Source organism: Protopterus annectens, chromosome 6.part0 (genome assembly GCF_019279795.1).
Source record: "Protopterus annectens isolate FY-2018-M chromosome 6.part0, PAN1.0, whole genome shotgun sequence".
Taxonomy (NCBI): domain Eukaryota; kingdom Metazoa; phylum Chordata; order Ceratodontiformes; family Protopteridae; genus Protopterus; species Protopterus annectens.
Window position 1 is genome coordinate 203,752,278 of NC_056737.1, and position 22,987 is coordinate 203,775,264.

Below are 22,987 nucleotides of genomic sequence, written 5' to 3' on the forward strand. Positions count from 1 at the left end.
TACCAGATACATAATCATCCTACCTTCCCATTCCCCATAACTTTAGCATGCATGAGAAACACGATCTATCTGTTCACACTACTGATAGTGTAAAAACATTTGATCTGAAGTAGTTAACTTCATTTGATCAGCAACCTGTGGGTATCGGATCCGTCCTCGGCAGCTTTCCAAGCTAAAAGATCCGAGCTCTCAGCTCCTCCCCCTTACCCATAATGTCCTGCCACCTCCATCCAGTCCTCAGATCTCATTTGCCGCAGCTACTGATAGCTTCTAGCGACGAGCTCTCGGCGTTGGGTGAGAGTTTTAAAAAACCTTTTATAACTTTTTCTAAGATTTTTGTGTGTTGAGCGAGTGTAGTAGGCCCTTAGTTTCTGTCTATATACTTTTTTTCGGTTTTCTTGTGGTAAATTTATTGTTTAAATTTAATTTTTCCCTCCACTTTACTGTGTGTGTGTGTGTGTGTGTGTGTGTGTGTGTGTGTGTGTGTGTGTGTGTGTGTGTGTGTGTGTGTGTGTGTGTGTGTGGTCGTGCGATGGCTGAAGGGCCTAAGGCCATTTTTTCAAAATGCACCGAGTGTGGCTATAAGTTGTCCCCAGCGGATGGCCACACTCAGTGCGTTCTCTGCCTAGGGGTAGCCCACTTGTCTTCCAGCTGCTAAGTGTGTGCGGCCTTCAACCCCCAGGCTGTGAGGGATAGGAGGAATAAGTTAATCCTGGCTGGGCTTTTGCCCACGGATTCTTCTTCCTCCTCTTCCTCTAAGGCACCAGCCGCGGCTGCGGCTGTCCTGCCTTCAGTTCCCCCTCCCCTGACTGGGACTCAGCCTTCCTCTGTGTCTCAGGGAGAGGGGGACTCTTCTTCCAGAGAGAAGAGGCACAAGGACAAGGAGCGGCATAAAAGCCATAAGAGGCGGGCAGAGTCTCATCTCTCTGCTTCGCCAGCTAAGGTAGTTAGCCCTCCCAGGAGGGTCTCCGGATCTCCACCCTCTCGGCTCCGTTCCCTCCGCTTTTCCCCACAGGAAGAGTACCGGTCTCCCTCTAGGTCTCCTCCCTGGTCCGCTTCGGTGACCTCTTCGTGGTCCACCAGAAGCATGTCTGACGCCGATTTGGACCGGATGATGCGTCGATTCTTGCAGGGCCAGATGCAGATGGGGGTGCTCCTGCCCCCCCCCCTCCGGGGGGGAGCTCTGCCCCTTTATTTGCCCCAATTGCTCCTTCTCCGATTTGCTATCGGGTTTCGGAGTCTTTGGATCCGAGCCATCTCGGACCTGGGGAGTCGGCGCCGACAGTGGTGGCTACTTCGACGCCGACAGTACCCTCGAGCATGTCGGATCTGAGCTCTCGGGGCCGAGAGCCGAGCTTCGGATCCGCAGGGGTGAGTGTGTCTTCGGCTCTGTTTTGGTCAGAGCACACTCCCCTTTCGGGTCCGATCGCATCGGCTCCGACACCGGTCCTTGCGTCGGAGCAGAGGGGGCTGCTCTCGGAGCCAGGGGAGAGTGGATCGCCCTCGGCTTTTGACGTAGTGGAGAGGGTTCTGTCGAGAAGTTCCAGGTCCCTGGTCTGGGCTACAGATCCACCAGTCACTCCCGTGCATTTGAGCCTATCTTCCATCGCCCGGCCCCAGGGACAGCCTCCGTCGGCGCTCCAGTTCGTTCCCGTAGGGGAACAGGAACCCCGTTGGTGAGCCCTCCTTGGACAGTCCCTCCGAGGAGGTGCCTCACAAATGAAAGTGCAAAAGGAGGCACAAGGACTCCCCTGAGTCCCTCACGGAGGACACGAACTTAGAGGAAGGGGAAGGTTCCCCAAGGTCACCCCCTGAAGACGTCTCCTTTGGAGACATTACGGAAATGCTACGTATCAGAGGGGGGTGGTCTGCCCAAAAACCTTTCTCCGATGAGTCTGTGTTTCTGGAGGTGTTTGACGCAGGCCCGTCTACCTCTTGGGTGTCCCCCCTGGCTGACCCCCTGGTAGACTTGATTACTACCAGGGCTTGGAAGGAGCCGGACACCGCGGAGCCAATCCCTAAAAGACCAGACAAAATACTCAGTCCCCCTTCTGACAGACAGGCATGGAATAAAGGGTCCCCAGTAGATGCCATGGTGGTGGCGGCTGCCACTAAGAAAGAACTAGCACAGGAAAGTTCGGCCCATCCTCCTGATAAGGAATCTCGGACGATGGAACGTATTGGAAAGCGGATGTTTGCTTCAGCTACCTTTTCCATAAGGGCGCTGAATTACTTGGCAAATGTCATCAGGCTCCAACGGGACTTGATAAAGGAATACGCTGGAGCTCCCCTAGAGTCCATGGTGGCCGAGGACAAACGGACCTTCTCTGCTCGCATGGCCACTCTAAAGTCATGCGGCTCCTCTCCCATGCCATGGAGGGAGCAGCTAGAGCTAGCGGAGCAGGGGTCGCCTTATGGCGCCACACCTGGCTTCGCCTTTGTGACTTTGCGGAACCCTTCAGGGCGCCCTTCGCGAATGCTCCCTTTGACGGTTCTATGCTATTCGGCAAAACCATCCGTGACACGCTGCTCCAGAGCGAGAAAGACTGGAAGACGCTGTCTGCCATCTGGATCCGCTTCTCTAATCCTCAAAGGTCCTTCTCAAGGAACCAGAGAGGACAGAAGAAGATGTGGTTCCGGAAGTCCCATCAGTCCCGTACCGCTCCTGACACGTCGTTCTTCGGAGGCAGAGGAGGACAAGGTGGACGCCGGCCCAGAGGCAGAGGGGGGGGGGGGGCGAAGAATTTCGGGTCCAGAGAGCCTTTCTCAGACAGACCCGCGCAGCACCTCTGAGGGCTTGCCCAGCTGTCTCTCTCTGGAGGCAGTCGGGGGACGTTTTTTGGAGCACCTACAAAGTTGGGAGTCCATTACTACAGATCGTTGGGTGCTCCGAATAATATTCAGAGGTTACACTATTCCCTTTCTGCATCTTCCCTCTCTAATGAAGCGCCTTCCCGATGTCCCACCCGATCAAAGGGAGGGGGCGGCTTCAGAAATTTCGAAGTTGCTAGAAAAACAGGCCATCCAGCACGTCCTGCCAGAGCAGTCCGGATTAGGCAATTACTCCAGGTTCTTTTTACTGCCAAAAAAGACGGGGGACTTAAGGCCAATTCTGGACCTGTCATCTCTAAACCTGTTCATTGCCAAAGAGAAATTCCGGATGGTCACTCTGCAGTCTATTCTCTCTCTCTTACAGGAGAACGACTGGATGTGCTCCATAGACCTCAAAGATGCGTACTACCATATTCTCATGGACAAGACAGTCCAGGAGGTTTCTCCGCTTTCGGCTAGGAGCCAGTCACTTTCAGTTCGGGTTTCTCCCATTCGGCCTCACCACAGCCCCCAGGGTGTTCACCAAGGTCATGGCAGTTGTAGCAGCCCACCTGAGACTTCAGGGAATTCAGGTTTTTCCATACCTGGATTGGCTCCTCACCACCGCCACCATGCATCTGCTTTGCTCCGCCAGGGATTACTCCCTAGCCATGGCCCAGCATCTAGGCATTACTATAAATTTTCAGAAGTCGTCTCTTCATCCTGTGCAAGTTCTGGATTTTATAGGGGCCAGGATAAATATGCGCCAAGCCAAAGCCTTTCTAACAATGGACAGGTTGCACAACTTGTCACTACATGTAATGGCACTCCTGCAGTCTCCAGCCCCACCTGCAGAGTTGGTCCCGAGAGCCTTGTGCTCCATGGCAGCAGCCGTAAGCCTGTCACCTTTAACAAGATTGAATATGAGAGTTCTATAATGGACTCTTCAGGCTCAATGGTCTCGCCTACTCCACCCAATTCCCCTGAGCAGGGTTTGCAGGAACTCCCTTCTTTGGTGGCTCCATTCCCGAGAGCTGCAGGAGGGGAGACCATTTGTTATGCCTCAGCCCCAAACCACGCTGACCACGGGCGCTTCTCGCCTTGGGGGGGGGGATTCTATGGGCAGAACCGTCCAAGGCACGTGGACTCCCTTAGAGACTGTTCTGCATATCAGTGTCCTGGAGATGAGGGCGGTGCTTCTAGCGTTGCAAGCCCTTCAAGACCTTCTTCCTCTGGGGACTATTGCAATTTAGACAGACAACATGGCAGTAGTCTGGTATATCAACAAACAGGGAGGCACCAGATCTTACCCTCTTTGTCGAGAGGCTATGAGAGTTTGGGAATGGGCGATTTCCACCAACCGCTTTCTGATAGCAATGCGCATTCCCGGTCGGTCGGTCCAACATTTTAGTGGACAAGCTGAGTCGCTCAATCCTCACACCTTACGAGTGGTCTCTAAACCCATCAGTAGGTAATCAAATCTTCCTCAGATGGGGTCAACCTTGCTGCGATCTATTTGCTTCTCCTTCAAACACAAAATGCAGCGAGTTTTTCGCTCTGATTCCCCCAACAGGGGCGAGCCCCAGAGACGCCCTGGTGCATGCTTGGCCCCCCGGTCTCCTGTATGCTTATCCTCCTCTTCCACTGATGACAAAATCCTCAGAGCCCCATTCTGGCCTCGCCAGATCTGGTTCCCTTACCTGCGGTCTCACAGTGTAGTTCCTCCTTGGATCTTATTCATTCAGTCCCAGTGTAGTTCCTCCTTGGATCTTATTCATTCAGTCCCAGTGTAGTTCCTCCTTGGATCTTATTCATTCAGTCCCATTCCGGATCTGATCTCTCATCCTGCGGGATTACAGCCCCCAAACCTGGGCGACCTCAAGCTCACGGCTTGGTTGATCCAGTTCCACTAATCACAAGGACTCCCGGTATCTCGTCTCCCATATAATCTGTTCTGGTAGCGGCGCATAAAACTTCTACTAGAAAGATCTACAGAAGTAAATGGAAGCATTTTTTTTTCCATCTGGGCCAAAAATAGAGATTTAGATCCTTTTACTGCTCCCATCCTAATGGTTCTTGAATTCTTGTCCCATATCTTTTACCAAGGAGCTAGTGCTTCTACAGTCAGTCTAAATGGCAGCTATTTCCCATTTCCACATTTGGGATAACCTTGGCCCCTTAGTGTCCGCTAAGATATGGAAAACCTTTTTGAAGGGCACTTTTCTGTTGAAACCTCCTGTCAAAAATGCGGTTCCACTTTGGGACTTAACCTTGGCTCTTCAGGCCTTGACTGGCCCACCCTTTGAACCGGCTGCTTCGGTTGAGTTAAAATTTTTATCTTGGAAAACGGCCTTCCTGATTGCAATTACTTCAGCCAGGAGAGTATCTGAGCTTCAAGCCCTTTGCATGAAACCCCCGTATCTGGTCTTCCATAAGGACAGTGTGTTTCTCAGGAATAACCCTACTTTCTTGCCTAAGGTAGCCTCTGAATCCAATATCAACCAATCCATTAATTTGCCTGTGTTTTTCCCCAACATTCAGAACAAAGGGGAATACAGATTGCACGTATTGGATGTGCACAGACAATTGCGTTTTTACTTGCACAGGACGGCTACTACTAGGAAATCAGATCAACTTTTTGTTTCTTTCGCTAAACCATCTATGGATAAGCCTATTACGAAAGTTACCTTGGCCAGATGGTTATCCCAATGCATCGGGCATGCTTATTTAGCCTCCGGACAGCCTGAACCCTTGGGATTCCATGCCCATTCTACCAGGTCTATGGCTACTTCTGCAGCATTCTGGTCGAGAGTACCTCTAGACGACATCTGCTCAGCAGCTACTTGGTTACTTGGTCCTCTTCTCATACCTTCATTTCTCATTATAAGTTGGATCTGATATCCAGGAGTAGGGCATCATTTGGCTCTGCAGTACTCCGTAATATCCTTCCTTGAGGTCCGCCCAAGGATTTAGGTAGCTGGGGACTCTGTCCCACAGGTTGCTGATCAAATGACGTTAACTACTTCAGATAAAGAAGTTATGTACTCACCATAATGTTCCATCTGAGTAGGTAACTTAACTTCATTTGTCTGCAACCGACCCCCCCCCCCCCCCTCCTTCCCCCTAACCTGTTTTGTGGCTATTCCATGATGCAGGGTTTCACCTGGTCTTGCATTAGGTTAGTGTTCCTCTTTCGAGGGTCGTAGTCTTGTTAAGCAAACTCGATCTGAGGACTGGAGGGAGGTGGCTGGGCAATATGGGTAAGGATAAGGGGGAGGAGCTGAGAGCTCGGATCTTTTAGCTTGGAAAGCTGCCGGCTCGGATCCGAGGACTGATCCGATACCCACAGGTTGCAGACAAATGAAGTTACCTACTCAGATGGAACGTTATGGTGAGTACATAACTTCTTTTTTATGCATTTCCATCTTCATATGTAAGATGAGTTGCTTGACTGCATCAAGAGTTATGTCCAAATCGCGTTCTGACTCTGAACAAATACCATCATTCACCTATGTCTTCCTATTTACTATCACATTCTCACTTCATCCCCTCCACTATGAGGGCACCTATCTGAATCATGTTTTATACTTGCACCATCTGATCTAGATGATGTCCTTCAAGGATGCATCTGCAGTCATCACATATGGGTTGTCCTGCCTCAGGCAGCCCTTCGGTCGGCCGGATTCCAAAGTCTGGGTCTGGCCTCGGCTGATGTCGCACTTTCCCCGACGTCAGAGCGTCTGGGGTATAAAAGCATCAGCCGACGCCATTTTCCCCAGTCTTTCTTGCCGCGTGGTGCCCAAAGCAGAAGCAGTTTGCAAGTGCCCGTCGGCCAGCTCCTGTGATTCAGCTACCGAAGACTTCGAAAAAGCTAAGTACCCCGTTGGGGACTCTTTCTTGCCTCAGCCGATGTCAGATAAAGTTAATAATTGTTTAACTTGTGGGAACAAATACCTCATAAGGATTTCCACTCTTACTGCCTCCACTGCCTAGGCCCAGACCACGACATCTCGGCCTGTTCAGCCTGTGCTTCCTTCAACCGACGAACTCTTAGACGTCGGTCGGAGTTTGCAGAGGAATTCTTTGGGGCTAGTTTTGCTTACAAGATGCCGTCGGAGACTCCGACTTCGCATTTAGTTAAGAAACTGAAGGACAAGGACCGACACACGCGGGCCGCGATTTCGGCTGAAACCACGGTCAGGCCTACCGCGAGTGTCTCGGTCTCGACTGAAACAGAGTCCTTGGTACTTCCGATTACCGAAACCGCGCAACCGACTGCCTCGGCCCCGGAGGCCCCGGCTGAGTCGGTTATTGAATTACCTACTGAAACTGGTGTCCAGGAACCTTCCGACACCATTCCTTTAAACAAATCTACTCCCGCACGTGGTGCAGCCAGGCCTCCTGCATCCATGTCCATTAAGGCTTTCTCCAGGGCTAAAGCTGCTAAACTTTCTAAAGCTTTGCCTCCCAAGGTTACCTCTCAGAGACCCTCTACTGGCTCACAGATTCTTAGCTTAGCAGAGGATCTTATCTCCTTAATTAGAGGTTCTCAACCTCATCCGGACAGGGGCTCGCAACAACCTCCAGACAAAAGGCCCAGGGTTGAGCCCTCTGACCCCCACTCCTCAGATGAGTCCTTTGATGGCTCTACTCTGTCAGACCACCAGGAGGAGGCTTATTCGGCCTACGAGGATTCTGATGCTGAAGAATCTATTCCCTCGGCCTCCCCTCCTGAAGAGTTTTCTTTTGGAGAGACATTACACTCTGAGAGAACATTTTCAATGGCAGGGTCAGGAATTCTCTGATTCTAGAAAGAGATTAAGGACCTTTTTACATTTACCTCAGCATAGGCCTTTAGCTATACCTCCTGTTTTGAATGTCATTGATGATGTGTACTCTGATGCTAGTACAACCCCTGACTCTCTCCCTCCGGCTCCTGCCAAACCTGATAGGTACTACAGGGTCCCGGACTCGCATCTTCACCTGTACAAGGCCCACTCTGCTGATCCAGAGACTATTTCCCAGGGCCCAAAAGGGGTTGCAGCTGCCACTGCTAGAAATCCTCTACCCTCTGAAAGGGAGTCCAGAGCTTTAGAGAGATGGGGTAAAAAAGTGTGTACTTCTGCAACTCTTTCCATGAGGGCATTAAATTGTCAATTTCATATGATACAGTACCAAGAGTATTTGTTAGATGAGTTGCATAAGAAACTGTCTTCATCTGAACCCCTTGATCGCAAATCCCTTCAGGATCTGGTACATAACTTCCAGCAGGTTAGTAACCATTTCTTGCAGTGTGGTTATGATGCATTGGAAGCTTCATGTAGGTCAGCTATGACAGGTGCAGTCATACGTAGGCATGCCTGGCTGAAGGAACAATCTCTGCCAGACCATGTTAAAGCTAAGCTTTTGGATGCTCCTATGGAAAAGCAAAAATTATTTGGTTCCACGGCTCAAGAGTTCTTAAAGAAATTTGAAGAAAAGGCAAAATCTGTGCAAACAGTCAAAGATTTTCTGCAAGTCCAACCACCGAGATTCAGCAGAAATTGGCCTACTAAGAATTGGTCCTTTCCAGACTCAGATCTCAGAGAGGCAGGAATAGGCATGCCAGAGGTAGAGGGCAAGCTAGAGGCTCCTACAGAGGCCGTCAATGGCAGCCTCCCAACCAGAGAGGTAGTGCAGGAACTACAAATACTACACCAGGACAGACTCAATGACTTTGTTTTGACTCCGTCGACCAGGGCTCAATTAGAAGCACCTTTGGGCGGAAAGCTTTCTTTATTTTCAAAAAATTGGCACAGCATTACAAGGGACACATGGACACTGCAAATAATAGACAAAGGATACAGGTTCCATTTCCACACATTGCCAAAAAGAAAAGGCATGCCAGACCTGCCACCAAATCAGAGGGCAGAGGCTTTGAAACAAATTTCCAACTTAATGCAAATGAAAGCTATAGAAAAGGTTCCTCTTTCAGAACAAGGCCAAGGATTTTACTCCAGATTATTCCTTGTTCCAAGAAAAGAAAATCAATGGAGGCCTATTCTCGACTTGTCCGCTCTGAATACTTACCTCATTGTGCCAAAATTCAAAATGCTGACTCTACAGCAACTCCTTCCCATGCTGGGCAAGGGGTCTTGGCTGGTGACTCTAGACCTCAAGGAGGCATACCTGCATGTCCCTATCAGACAAAGTTGCAGAAGACACCTCAGATTTCTTGCAGGGTCAGAGCATTATCAATTCTCATCATTGCCCTTTGGCTTATCTACTGCGCCCAGAGTATTCACGAAATGCCTGGCATCAGTAATTGCACACTGCAGACTTCAGGGGATTCAAATTTACCCATATCTGGACGACTGCCTTATACAAGCAGACAGCCAGCAAACTCTGTTAAAGGACTTGGATTATGCCATCCACCTACTGCAGGCCTTGGGATATACAGTCAACATCCACAAATCAAGACTTGTTCCATCCCAAAGAATAACTTTTCTGGGTGCGGATCTAGACACAACCACCCAAATGGCCTTTCTCACAGAAGAAAAACAGAAACAACTACCGGATTACTTCAAGAATCTGACAAGAAAAACTCAGCTGACTGCAAGGAAAATCCTGCAGGCCCTGTGTTACATGGCATCTTGCATTCTTCTGATTCCACAATCAAGGCTGCATATGAGAAAATTACAATGGTACCTAAGGAGTTTATGGGCTCAGCACAGTCACAGTTTAGAAACGTTTATCCCACTCATTCCATGCCTCCAAAAGGAATTTCTGTGGTGGGCTCAAGCCTGCCAGTCGAACAGTGGGTTGCCCTTCAGCAAGCCAAGAGCCAACCAAACCATCACTATGGACGCTTCAGACCAAGGTTGGGGAGCACACATGGAAGGCAGATGTATCCAAGGGCTATGGTCACAAAGGGAGCTACGCATGCACATAAACCAAAAGGAAATGCTGGCAGTGATACATGCAATTGAGGCCTTCAAACTTTTTCTTCATCAAGGCCACCTACTCATAAGGACAGACAACACCACAGTTATGTGGTACATAAACAAGCAAGGAGGCACCCATTCCTACCCTCTTTGCAGACTGGCAATGAATCTATGGGAACTTTCCTTGAAACTCAATATACAGCTGCAGTCCCAGTTTGTGCCAGGGGAAGACAATATACTGGCAGACAGCTTAAGCAGAAATATCATGGATGCACACGAATGGATGCTGCACCCAGACATCTTCTTACTCATAACACAATCATGGGGAAGGCCGGAAATAGATCTGTTCGCCTCCCCCCACAATCAACTGAAGAAATTCTGCTCAAGGACATACCACCCACAAGCATGGAAAGTGGACGCTCTCTCTTTCAGCTGGAAAGCTCTAACAGTGTATGCTTTTCCACCTCTCCCATTAATGACCAAGGTCTTACTGAAGATCAGAACAGAGCAGCCCAGAGTGATTCTGATAGCTCCAAACTGGCCAAGACAGCACTGGTACCCACTGTTAAAGAGCATGTCACATACGAAACCATGGCCTCTCCCTCTTTGGCCACTTCTACTGACACAGCACAATTTCAAGACTCTGCATTCCAACCTGAAAACCTTGCAACTAACTGCCTGGAAAATACCTTGACTCCTCCTCAGGATAAGCTATCCCAGAGAGTGAAGGATATTATTATGGAAGCTCGCCGGCCTTCCACAAGGAAGGCATATTCAGCAAAATGGAAAATATTTCACATTTGGAACACAACAAAGGGCCTAGATGCGACAGTGATGAACATGGCACATATACTGGAATATTTGGCAGAATTGTTCCACAACGGCCTGTCTTACTCTTCCATTAAGATACATGCTTCAGCAATTTCAGCAGAATACAATGTTGATCCACCTGTCTTCTCTCATCCTCTCCTGAGACAGTTTCTAAGAGGAATCAAAAACATCAATCCTCCAAGGAAACCAACTCTACCTACTTGGGACCTTAACTTCGTGTTGGAAAAACTAATACTTCCTCCCTTTGAACCAGCAGCATCTGCAGATCTATAGTTTCTGTCTTGGAAAACTGCCTTCCTTCTGGCCATAACCTCAGCAAGAAGAGTATCTGAGTTACAAGCTCTAATGGCCGTACAGCCATTTCTTATTTTTCATCAGGACAGAGTTTCTTTGAGAACCAATCCTACATTTATGCCAAAGGTGGTATCCAGGGTATCTTTGAACCAAGCTATTCACTTGCCTACCTTCTTCCCACATCCACAAAATAAAGGGGAGAAGCTTCTGCACACCCTGGACATACAGAGACAGTTACGCTTCTACTTGGACATAACTAAAAATTACAGAAAATCTGACCAGTTGTTTGTAGCATATGCTGCTGGAGCGCAAGGGAAAGCAATTTCCAAACAGACAATTTCAAAATGGATAGGAAATTGCATTCGTTTTTGTTACTCCTTTCATGGAAAAACTGTACCAGCTAACATTAGACCTCATTCCACGAGAGCCACAGCCACCTCCACAGCCTTCCTAAGAGGGGTGGCTACCAAAGACATTTTAGAAGCTGCTACATGGAGCTCCGTGCATACATTTGCCAAGCATTACAGTTTACCTTTATATTCCAGATCCAGAGCAGGCTTTGCTACGGCAGTCCTGCAGGGTATTTTAGCTACACCATCCTTTACTTAGTACCTCCACCCCCAGATTGGCTATGGTATTCTACCCATATGTGATGACTGCAGATGCATCCTTGAAGGACATAGTACAGTTTTGTACCTACCATAAATGTAGATGTCCGATAGGTATGCATCTGCAGTCAGGTTTACCCTCCCTCCTTCCCCTCTGTGGTATTTTTTTTGGGTGCTTACCCCTTTTATAGTGGTATTTCGTGGGTACTTACCCCTCTTATAGCTAGCTGGGGGAATCTATTATGGTGTATTTGTTTTTATAGTACTGTGCATGTTTGGATTTGTTTTTAAAATGCATCTCTCCAAATTTTAGCCTTCCTTAGAGGGCACCTGGCATCTGGGGCAAGAAAAACTGAGGAAAATGGCATCGGCTGTTGCTTTTATACCCCAGACGCTCTGACGTCGGGGAAAGTGCGACATCAGCCGAGGCCAGACCCAGACTTTGGAATCCGGCCGACCGAAGGGCTGCCTGAGGCAGGACAACCCATATGTGATGACTGCAGATGCATACCTATCGGACATCTACATTTATGGTAGGTACAAAACTGTACTTCGTGTTTCACTGTTGCAGTCATTACATTTGGGTTATCTGTTTGCAGGTAGCCCTCAGTCGGCCTGATTAACAAAGTCTTGGGTCCTGCGTCAGTTGCTGCCCCTTCTTCCATGATGTCAAGTCATCATGGGTATTAAACATGCAGCCGACACCATTCCATCAGTCTTTCTTGCCGTGCGGTGCCCGAAGCAGAAGTAGTACGCAAGTGCCGGTCGGCCGACTCCTGAAATTTTCGTTTTCGAGTTTCGGAAACGAAATCTTCAACTAAAGCTAATTACCCCTTGGGGGGGAACTTTTTCTTGCTCCTTACCGATGTCAGTAAAAGTTAATAATTGCATTACTTGTGGAAAGCAAATACCTCATAAAGATTTTCATTCATACTATATTCCTTGCCCAGGCCCTGACCACGACATACCTTGCTGTCGGTTTTGTGCTTTATTTAATCAGCGCACTATCTGTCGTCAGTTTATTTTCGCCTCTAAATATTTTGGTTCTTGATTTAATTATCCAGAAATGTCGTCTGTTAGCCATCCGACTACCGGGATTCCAAAAAAACGCAAAGAAAGACAGAGACAGGCCGCCGCCATCCAAAACTGTCGACAACGCTTCTAAGCCAGTCGCCAGTTCGCCGGTACTCAGTGAGGCGCTTTCAGAGCCCCTGATACCTGCTACTTCTGATTCGCCTCTATTGAGACCCATTCAGAGTCCGGTATGCCGCGAGATGCTTCAACTATGAAACCCGCGGATGTCTCTACCTTGGATGGGTCCGGAGCCGCTGTGCAGGTACCAGCTTCTGAGTGGGTATTCAGGCCTACGGACATGTATATTAAATTGACGCCTCCTTCTTCACTTAGGCCTAAATCTCGAACCATGCTTAAAAAAAAACGACGCCCAGGCCACATGCTCAGGCCTCTATGCCTAAAAAACAAATAAGAATGGCTGAAGATTTAATAGCTCTAATCAGGGGTAGCCAACCCCCCCTTTCTAAGAGGCTTAGGACTGAAGTTGTTTATGAATCTTCTGACCAGAATTCTGTTTTTTCTTTTTCTTCTGATGATCTGGATTTGCCCTTATCTGCTTATGAGGATTATGATGCAGAGGACTCAATTCCCTCTGCTTCCCCTCCAGAGGATTTTTCTTTTGGGGAAATCTTGCATACTCTAAGGGAGCATTTCCACTGGGAAAGCCAGGATTTTTCTGATTCAAAAAAGAGGCTTAGGGATTTCTTACTCCTACCGCAGCATAGGCCTTTAGCTATTCCTCCTGTACTAGACATTGTTGATGATGCTTTTTCAGAATCTAGTTTGGCCCCTGATTCCTTGCCTCCTGCTCCCAGAAAACCTGACAGATTCTACGGGGTTCCTGTGTCACACAAGTTCCATTTTAAAAATCCTATTGTGGATGCAGAGACTATTTCACAGGGGCCCAAGGGCATTAAGGCTTCTACTGCTAAAAATCTTACCCCTTCTGATAGAGACTCCAGGGCGCTGGATAGATGGGGTAAGAAAGTTTACACTTCTGCAACCTTGGCCATTAGGGCTTTAAACTGTCAGTTTCATATGTTAAAGTATCAGCAACAGCTTATTGGATTGCTTAAATAGAAAATGATGATTCCTGACTTTGTGGAAAATAAAGAATTACAGGATTTAATGCATTCTGCTGAACAAGTTGGAAAATCTACTTTGCAATGTGGTTTTGATTCATTAGCGGTCTCTTGCAGGGCTACTGTTATTGGGTCTGTGCTCAGAAGGCATGCTTGGCTAAAGGAACAATCCTTGCCTGATCATGTTAAAGCTAAATTGTTGGATGCTCCCTTAAATCAGGACCACCTGTTTGGCAACAAGGCTGAGGAAGTCCTGAAAAAGATGGAAGATAAAGCTAAATCTATGCAAACTGTTAAAGATTTCCTACAAGTTCAGTCTCCTAGATTTAGTAGGCACTGGCCCTCTAAGAATTTGTCCTTTCCAGCTCCTTCCAGGTCTTCTCAAGCCAAACCCAGATACAGCAAAAGCCCCAGGTTTCAGTCCCAGGGAACGCACAGGACTAAGCAGTGGGGGGCCTCCACTTCCAAATCTGGGAGTAATAAGACACCCCCCCCCATGGTAAACTGTCTCAATGACTTCTGTTTAAAATTTCCAAGCATTAATCAACTGACTGCCCCTTTGGGGGGAAAGATTGCTCTTCATGCAAAGAACTGGGAACTCATTACCCAGGACAAATGGGTTTTAAATATAGTGTCCCAGGGATACAGATTTCACTTCCACACGTTGCCAACACCAAGCGGGTGGCTGGATCTACCCCCAAATCATTGGGCAGAGGCCCAAAAACAAGTACTCTCTCTTAAGCATGGGGGCTATTCAACTGGTACCGGAAGAGGAAAAGGGACAAGGTTTTTACTCGAGACGTTTCTTGATACCCAGAAAAGACAATTGATGGTGTCCTATCCTGGACCTGTCTACTCTAAACACCTTTTTGGAAATTCCAGAATTCAAGATGCTGACTCTTCACCAGTTACTTCCTATGCTAGGTAAACTTGCCTGGTTGGCAACACTAGATTTAAAAGCAGCATACCTGCACATCCCAATCAGGGAATCTTGTAGAAGATACCTACGCTTCAAAGCAGGCTACACGCACCATCAGTTCTCTGCACTGCCCTTTAGCTTATCTACTGCACCCAGGGTATTCACAAAGTGCCTAGCTCCAGTTTTTGCATTTTGCAGGCAAAGAAATATTCAAATATACCCATACCTGGATGATTGTCTAATTCAGGCAGAAAGCCAGGACATACTTTTGAATCATCTGGCCTTTGTACAAAGGGTTCTAACTTGTCTGGGGTACACCATAAACGAAAATAAATCACACCTGGTACCCTGTCAACAAGTTATATTCCTGGGAGCAAGCTTGAATACAACTTCCCAGATGGCTTATCTCACGCCAGATCAACAAATTCATTTGACAACTTACTTCAGACAAGTGGCCACAAAAACCCTGCTATCTGCAAGACAAATACAGCAATCCTTGGGATTCATAGCCTCCTGCATTCTTCTAATTCCATATGCAAGACTGCATATGAGGAAACTACAGTGGTTTCTAAAAAGCCTATGGTGTCAACATTCTCAGGATCTAGAAGCAGTGATTCCTATCATACCTTGCCTACGCCTAGAATTCCTTTGGTGGGCAGAGGCCTGCCACCAAAACAAGGGACTACCTTTCACACCACCCCTGCTGCCCAAACCCTGACAACAAACACATCAGACTATGCATGGGGGCTCACCTGGCAGGGAAGTGCATTCAGGGCAAATGGAACCCAAGTCAAATGCACCTGCATATCAATCAAAAAGAAATGTTAGCTGTACAGAATGCACTGACAGCCTTCAAGGACCACATTCTTCCAGGACAACTTATGTTAAAGACGGACAACACCACTGTTATGCGGTGCATAAACAAGCAGGGGGGGGTACACATTCTTACCCCCTCTGCAGACTAGCCATGACATTGTGGAACACCGCCTTGAGCTACCAAGTGCACCTACAAGCTCAATTCCTGCCAGGAAAATTAAATACACTGGCAGACGGACTAAGCAGAAACCTTATGGACCCACACAAGTGGAAACTGGAAACAAGGATTTTCAACATGTTGACAAGCAAATGGGGGAACCCAGATATAGACCTGTTTGCCTGTCCCCAGAACTACCAATTAGACAAATTTTGCACAAGGACACCCCACAAGCAAGCCTGGAAAGTGGATGCTCTGTCCTTCCGCTGGAAAAACCTGTCAGTCTATGCCTTTCCCCCACTACCTCTGCTTTCCAAAGTACTACTAAAAATCAAACAGGACAAACCAAGGATGATTTTGATTGCTCCAGACTGGCCGAGCCAACACTGGTACACCCCCTCTTGTGCAGTGTGTTACGGTTATCCCCATGGCACATGCCTCAGACTACTTCCCTGTTGTCTCATCAGGAGAACCAGATTCTGCACCCTCTGCTTCTAACACTGAACCTTGCAGCCTGGGTAATTGCATAATCTCTCCTCTACCATCCCGCAGTAAACATGTGATGGATATCATTTTAGAGGCAAGGAAGCCTTGTACTAGAAAATCTTATGCTGAAAAATGAAAAAGATTCTGTGCCTGGAACCACTTTCAAGGGATGAGCACATCCGCGCCCAATTTACCTCAGATTTTACAATACTTAACTGAGATGCTTCACAAGGACCTGTCTTTTTCCTCTATTGAAATCCACGCCTCAGCCATTTCAGCTCATTATAGCACAGAACCTCACCTCTTCTCTCATCCACTGCTCAAGCAGTTCCTCAGAAGGGCCAAAAATTTGAGACCACCCAGGAGAGCTCCAACCCCAGCCTGGGACCTTAACTTTGTTTATGAGAAACTCACTCTACTGCCTTTCGAGCCAGCTGCTACTGCAGACTTAAAATTTCTTTCTTGGAAAACAGCTTTCCTTTTAGCAATCACTTCAGCTAGAAGGGTATTTGAATTACAGGCCCTTATGGCAGTGCAACCTTTCGTCATCTTTCATGTGGACAGGGTGTCACTCAGAACCAATCCATTCTTCATGCCCAAGGTGGTATCCAGTGTGGATCTTAAGCAGTCTATTCATTTGCCAACCTTCTTTCCCAATCCACAGAACAAAGGGGAACGGATACTGCATTCCTTAGATGTGCACAGACAACTTAGATTCTACTTGGACAGGACTAAACCTCAAAGGAAATCTGAACAACTGCTGGTGGCATTTGCTGCAGGGGCAGAGGGGAAGGCTATTTCAAAGCAAACCATTTCTAAATGGATAGGCCATTGCATTTGTTTCTGCTATAAGCACCATGGAAAACCTATCCCCTAGGGGATCAGACCTCACTCCACCAGGGCTGCATCTAACTCTACAGCCTTTCTCAGATGCGTTCCCTACCAGACATGCCGTAGAAACTGCTACCTGGAGTTCTGTGCATACTTTCACCAAGGTTTACTATTGAAATTGCGAACATCACTCTGTCGACTGTTGTATGGTCGAACGCATAAGGTCGGAAACACAGATGTCGAAGACTTTATAATCAATCGAGGAACGGTTTTAACATGGGTCGAGGTAGGGAAGATGGTTGTAGTAGGGAATAATACTGTACACCTACCTCGACCCATGTTAAAACCGTTCCTCGATTGATTATAAAGTCTTCGACATCTGTGTTTCCGACCTTATGCGTTCGACCATACGACAGTTGACCGAGTGATGTTCGCAATTTCAATAGTAAACCCTTTCAACAAGCATTGTCATTTGCCAATTTTCTCTAAATCCAGATCTGGCTTTGCCACTGCAGTCTTGCAGGGCCTTATAGCTGCTTCTAATGCTATCTAAATTCCTCCTCCCAACATAGTTTTGGGAATCTACCCAAATTTAATGACTGCAACAGTGAAACACGAAAAATATAGTATAGTTGTGTACACTTATAAATGTAGATGTTCGAGTGTATTCACTGTTGCAGTCTTAGTTACCCTCACTTCATCCCCCTAACTTCTTTTGGCTATACCTCTACTTTCCTTTACTATGCTTAAAAGCCTTTTTGGTGTATTTGCTTTTTTGTTGGAGGTATATCATTGTACATTTATATTTAATTGCTCCCCATTAGGGGTCACCTGATATCTGGGGCAAGAAAAACTGATGTAAATGCGTTGGCTGCATGTTTTATACCCATGACGTCATGGAAGAAGGGACAGCAACCGATGCAGTACCTGCAAGCAGATAACCCAAATGTAATGACTGCAACCGTGAATACACTCTAACATCTACATTTATGGTAAGCGTACACAACTGTACTTTTCTCTCACACATCCTACCAATAATGGCATAATTGTCTGGTAAGACCTGTCAACCATTTTTTTGTCATAATAACACTAATAGTTTTAATGAATATTAGCACTCATGGTCAGCATTGCTGATAACCAAGGAGACCAAATAGACGTAGAGCGGTATTTTTTTTCCATCATCTAGACTTTTGCTGCTGTTATTGATGATATGCTGTTGTGAAACATGGGTGCACTTTGTTACATAGGGCAATCTCGTCCTTTCAGCCTTTGTTGAGGGTAAAACTGTTTATAAATACTTTTGGAGTTCTCTTTTAAAAGAACACAAGTACACTTAATTTAAGTTTAAAGCAAAATGTGTATTACCAGCAAACAATTGACGTATGTACTGTGTAGACTGATGTTAGTTGAAGTAAAGTGACTTAATGATATGAGCCTATGTTGTTTAGGATGGGCTTGTTCTGCATAAGTGGTGACTTTGTATGAAGACCTAGGTCCAGTTTCTCATGGTTACATTCAGGTGAATGACGTACTGCCAGGTGTCGCTAGAAAGTGGATGAATGTGTAATCCTGTAGCAAAGGGACTGAATTATTTAAGGATTGACAAGATGAGTATGAGATTCCTGAACTAATTTTTCGTAGTCAGAATCAAAGGACTATTATACTGCCAGGAGTGGCTGGTTAAAGAAGCTGGTGGCAGAAAGGTACCACCGGCATATCCAAGAGGAGCTTGGTCTGTTAAGGTTGTTCCAGTTACGTAACTGATTTATTTGTTGCTTTAACTAGAGAGAAAGACTGATATGAAACTTAACGATTTCAACAACAGTCTCTAGTGTGTACAAAGGGAAGAAAGCAAAAAGAAAAAAATACAGAAATATTTTACCATCATTCAGTGCACAGAAGAAAAATGTAATTGGCGGTAGTAGTAAATGACAGAAAGCAGTAAAGAACTGACATTTCCCTTCAATTACAACACTCTTGTGAAGCATTCATATATGCCTTTATTTTCATTCACTGACTGGGTAGTAAGACTCATCCAAGGACCCATTCAGCAATGAATGGCAAGACAGTATACACAAACAGTGAACAAGCACATATTTGCACTATCTGTACAAGCACGTTATGAATTCTTAAAGTAATATTTGTATGTTGTACATTCTCACAAAACATTTTACAAACCTATAAGCGGTATACAAAACTTTTAACGAAAGTAAGATTTGCAGTTAGTCATACCTCAAGCATTTATCTATTTTCATAGAAAAGCAATGCCCAGGTCAAAGTGACTAAAGGGATGAGAGTGCTGTTTCACTGCACACCATGGTGTTTAGCCTGGATTATAGTTAACATTTGCATAAGCTGTCCTCAAAAATATGTTTTTTAAGATTAAGATATGAAGGATTTAAAATCGGCAGCTAGCTTAATGTTGTCTGGGATTGAGTTCCAGCAGGCAGGTAAAATTTGGAAGAATTCATTTTTAGTGTTGATTAATTTGAAGGGTGGTTTGAACAGCTGCAGACCATGTGGTATCTTAAGTGAGTTTGTAACATCCCAGATTTGTAGTAAATGCTTAAGAAATAGCAGTTTGTAGAGGAGCTCCTAGTAGAAAAATTGATCTAGAGGCAGTTTGCAACCAGTTCCCATGTTAAGGGATGGTACAGTGATACCCGTAAGGGCTGTCTAGGTGTGTGAAACTGAGTATTTTGTTTTCAGTTGATTGGTTAAAGGAAATGTTGCGGACAGAGTGTTATAATGTGCACATTATCACTACTAACCAAGTTGTCTACAGATCCTCAGAAGCAAGTTAGTGTGTAAATCATATTACAAAATGGGTTGAAGAGTACTTGAAATCACAGAACTTTCTGTTTTATAATGCAGTTGCATATGATTTACCATTATAAGTTATAAAGACGTTTTGTGGTATAATAATTTATGATATAAGCTGTAAGGCTTCACTGTGGAGAGTCAGGATTTTAGTAATGTTATTTGTTTATATTAATTTTAGACCTATTAGGTATGATCTGTTTTCATGAGAGATGTGAGGTGCTGGTGGCATTCATGCTGGTTATGGATAATTTAAACACCAGAGAATTTTCCATTATTTATTTATTTTTTCTTAAGTGTCATGGGGTGTTTTTGCATCTGCTTGAGCTAAGCCTACCTAACCTCACTTTAGTGTTTCAGTGGAACAGTGGCACCTCAGGAATGTAGTACTTGCAGTGCATAACATTGTCACCATTGCACGTGAATCCTGTAATGTGGTTTTTGGCTACAGTCCACAGCCTTATGATTTTCCCCTTACTGACCTATGTATTACAGTCCAACTTGTTTACACAGTTTGCATGGCATTTGAGCTGCTCCCTCTAGATGGAGCTGACTGCTGTGAGGTGATGGTACATAACTGCATTCCAGAAATAATGCATCAGAGTGAGCACTTCATAATGGCTTTTTTCCCTGTTTTGCTAATTATATTGGTATAGTTCAGACATTTTTCCATGTTTTACAGCTGTAGCTTTATTTTGTTTATTTATTTTTTTTGCAGAACACTATGAATCTTTTATGCCCAGGACATGAATGGAATAAAGTCAGATGGGTGAGTTTCACTTATATTAATATTTCACATCCAGCAGGATTGCATTCAGACTGATTTGTTGTATAAAATAATATACACTAATTTTATGGTAAATAGAGTTGCTGTTCAAATATGGGAATTAATTTGACACTTCTATAGTTACATGTAAGCACTGTTCCAGTGCTACTTTGTGTAATAGCTTGCTTATTCAGACTGATGTAAGTAAGGGTTACCAAGTAGCACACTGAATGATAACTTAAGAAGTTGTAGTGCAAGGCACCCCCCCCCCCCCCACCACCACCATTGGCATGTAATACTGTCTTGAATGGGTCTTAAAGGCACCTCAGTTAATGTTCAAAGTACTTTATTTTAAACAATATGCAGCAGAGAAATCTTTATTCTTATGGTCTCTCTAAAAGGTGCATTCAACCTTTTAGTGTGCCCCATATATTAACAAGCTTTTGAAACCACTGAAAATGTGCAAAAGAGAAGATAAAAAATTGAGATGGTGATAGGACAATATCAGGCAGATCCTGCTTTTCGCACCTTCCTTGTTGATGATTTGTAGATTATTTTAATAATCTCTGTTATTCAATCATTGTGGTATTTTCCAAATGTACTTTTATATACGGTTACTCTTAAAAGTCCAAATGAACAAAATCATTGAAAGTTTTTTTTAAAACTGCATTGTATTAGTTGACATTTGCACACTATTTCAGTACCAAATATGCAGGTTGGATATTAGGTTAGAACTCCAGATGACAGCTTTACTTCTGAGGTGAACGCCTGGTGAGCATGTATATAGAGCCTGATCTTTTAGTTCATCAAATGCCCAGGCTAATATCCAATGATAGATCTCTCATCCGCCTTGCTTAAATTGGTGCTCCTTCTTTTTGTAGAGTTCCCTCCTTGTTTCTTTCCTTATTTGACACAGATATGTGCAGTAGCTGATATCTCTGACGCAGATATGTGCAGTAGCTGATATCTCTTGCATTCAATGTTGAAATATTTTTCCATTTGTTCCTTATAAATGCACACACTTCAAGTTATGCCCCTTTGTTCCTTAACATCTATTCTTAGCATGATGCCCTTTTTTACTGCATGATTCTTTTTTTTTTTTTAATTCAAGAGAGACTTGATCTGCAGTATAATAATTAGGCTTCTGTCCACCTGCTTTTTCAAACTGTTTTTGCCTATAAGGATGACATCTGTCTCATGCAGCTGCTTTTTTTTCATCATTTGACTCTTGCTCTGTGTAAAAGCAGCTTTAGCTTGTTGTGTTTGATTCGTTTCACCACTTTGAAACCATTAGTAACTTGACTTGCATTTTTTCGGTTGTGAGTAGGTTTACCAGAAATTTGGGCCTACTTTCCAGACACAAAGTATAAAAAAATTTGTTTTTTCATACTTCAAGATAGGGGTTTCTTTGTCAGTTTGCTGGTGTATAATAGCACCCACTTAAGTGTTTGAATAAGTGTGCCTGTGGGAGTCAAGTAGTCTGTAAAAGATTCTGCTTAGTGGTCTTTGTCTTGCAGCTTTTTTGTTACACCGATAAGTATGAACAGTCTTCTAGATTTAACAAAAATGCCAGACTACAGAGACTGAAACCCTTGAAAGCCATTCTGTTTCAGGAGGAGTTACAGCAGACAGAAAAAAGGAGGTTAAAAAAAAGAATCTTAAGAAAACTAGAAAGGTGAAATGAGAAAAAAATCTAACGTGCATTTTTGTCAGAAATGTCTCAGCAGCAAAACATGCAGGAGAGAGGGAGGAAAGCAGCATCTGGCTCATAATTCTGGTAGAGTCTGCATGTCCTTCCTCTGTTCGCTTGGGTTTTCTGAGTGTTCTGATTTCCTCGCACATTCCAGAGCCATGTAAGACAAGGATTGGGCACTCTAAATTGGCCATAGGTGTGTGCACGCACACACACGTGTGTGTGTGTGTGTGTGTGTGTGTGTGTGTGTGTGTGTGTGTGATGGAAAAGTAACCACTTTGTGGTGTGTGCATTCTTTCTAGATGGCCACTTTTGATGTGATATCCTGACCCCTTGTGCAAAAATGAGAAAGGGAGGAGTGTGGGTGGACTAGCACATTTCAGTTGACTGAGAAATTCCTGGTTAAATAATGCTTAGTGGTTTTTCATAAGACTTCAGCAGGTTTCTAAATGATTAGAAAACCTCTCCTTTTCCCATCAGAAGTGGGACCTTCACCAATGAAAACCATTGTTAGAGCTGAGCAGTTCTTGTTTCTAGTGACTGACTAATGTGGATTGGTAGAAACTTGCATCACAGCCATCCAGGAGACAATATAGACATAGGACCCAGAAAGTACATTGCTTTTTATCTACACCAGGCTGTCACAGCAGCTGTGTTGATTGCTTAGGTTATGTTCCACGTCGACTCCACATACTTCCTCTGAGGGGGGGGGGGGATAATGTGTTCTTCATATTTGTCTTCATTGTCTCTCTGTTTTGGGTTTGGACACTGACTTCATTAGCATGTTTTACTCAGGGACCATGTTTATATATGTATTTATTTGTTGGTGGATTACTGCAAAGGAGGTTTCCACCTAAGAAGTGCTGTAAATGAATT

At 45.3% G+C, this 22,987-nt stretch overlaps 1 protein-coding gene across 3 annotated transcripts in view; it reads left to right on the top strand.

Moving 5' to 3' along the window:
- Positions 1-22,987, top strand: part of FUT8 (fucosyltransferase 8) — a 2,643,272-nt gene that overhangs the window by 645,248 nt on the left and 1,975,037 nt on the right. For all 3 annotated transcript variants that reach the window (XM_044073921.1, XM_044073918.1, XM_044073919.1), the window contains exon 3: positions 20,371-20,421. The gene's annotated coding sequence lies outside the window, so the exon portion shown is untranslated. The remainder of the gene's footprint in view (positions 1-20,370; positions 20,422-22,987) is intronic.